The following is a 1519-nucleotide window of genomic DNA, read 5'->3' as shown; positions in this document are numbered from 1 at the left end:
CCATGGCCACCATTCATGAGCAACACAAGCTCCGCAATTGGCTTCTCCAAAAATCAATCATCCAGAAATCATACACATCACTTATGAAAGAAGAGAGCTTACTTCAGCAAACAAAGAAGATGCCGTTGCACTTTAGAGAAAATTGGAACAAGATCAGGAGCTCAATATCCTAGTGAGGATTTATTTTAGAGGTACTTTCTTTGGAGATAGTACAATTCTACACTCAATACCCTCTTATAGATAAAATTGAGAGAAAAGAGGTTACTAGGACTCACCGCTTTGGTTGGATGTGATGCTTAGTGCTTTCCCCATATGAGGGAGCTCAAAATGAGTACCCATAAGAATGCATTCCAATTTTCTCTATGGAACCATGTGCGAGCATCCTTCCCCTTTATAATGAGTTTTTGGAGTGTGAAAAAATGAAAATCATTTAAAATACTTATAAAATTGTATTGTGTTAATTAGGAACAATTCTATTATTTACCCTCTGAGAGTGCATAAAGAACATTGACTAATCCAGAGTTTGGTCCCTAAATTCGTGGTTAGGTTGAGAGGAAACTTGATGGCACATGATAGCTCTCACATCTCCCTCACCTAAGGGCTAACAATCTCACTTTAGTTTTCAAGAAATTAGACCAAATTGGGGATTTTAATCTGTCACCTTAAAATCTCCAATGCTGCACCCATCAAAGTATATTTCCTTATTTAATTGCAAAGAACCCCATGGATTATATTCTCACCCATGAAATTGAATGTGACTCCTACTTTGTTGTAGAAAGCACAGCCTTTCAGATTGTATGTTTCTCAACAACATTTAACCTTTCAATTGGCCAGATCAAAAATTAAATAAAGGTCAGAGTTTGAATCATCACAGTCTTTTGACATTTAATACCTTCCAAAACAAAACAAATTCTTCACAAAACCATATGTCATTGTAGGGAGAAAGATGAAGAAAACTACTCATGATTCATTAGAATGATACAAAAAAACACAAATTTCACATATAAAAACATGTTTACAAAACAAAGAAAGAAAAGAACACAACTTATCTCAGGCTCCTTTCCAATAAAATCCCTAGAAGTTCCATCTAAGCACTTTCTATCTTTATAATCACACTCACTTCTCTCTCATAAGTGTAATGGAGAAGAAATCTCACACCTTCCCTCTCCTCTTACAACCTTTGAAGAAAATCCTTTCTACTCCAAGACTTCTCTCACACAAAAACTTTTCTCACTACATCACGCCCCTCCTTTCCTCTCTAGACTCTTCTCCTTTTTAATAAGGGCCAGCCTTCTTTCAAAAGAAATTCAAAATTCCCTCAAAATTTTTCCACAATAGTCACATCTTTTATCACTAAGAGAGAAGTCCCTTCATCTAAGAGACATATCTCTTCATTAAAGAGCTTTTGCAAAGTATCTAGATACATTGAACCACTCCATAGGATGTTTGAATTGATTGGAGCCTTTAAAAACCACTCAAAAATAGTCACAAACCGCCTTACTCGATCTTAATTTTTCTC

This window comes from Phalaenopsis equestris, unplaced genomic scaffold, assembly GCF_001263595.1.
Source record: "Phalaenopsis equestris unplaced genomic scaffold, ASM126359v1 Scaffold235594, whole genome shotgun sequence".
NCBI classification, from domain to species: Eukaryota; Viridiplantae; Streptophyta; class Magnoliopsida; order Asparagales; family Orchidaceae; genus Phalaenopsis; species Phalaenopsis equestris.
Note: the sequence above shows the minus strand (reverse complement) of the source record.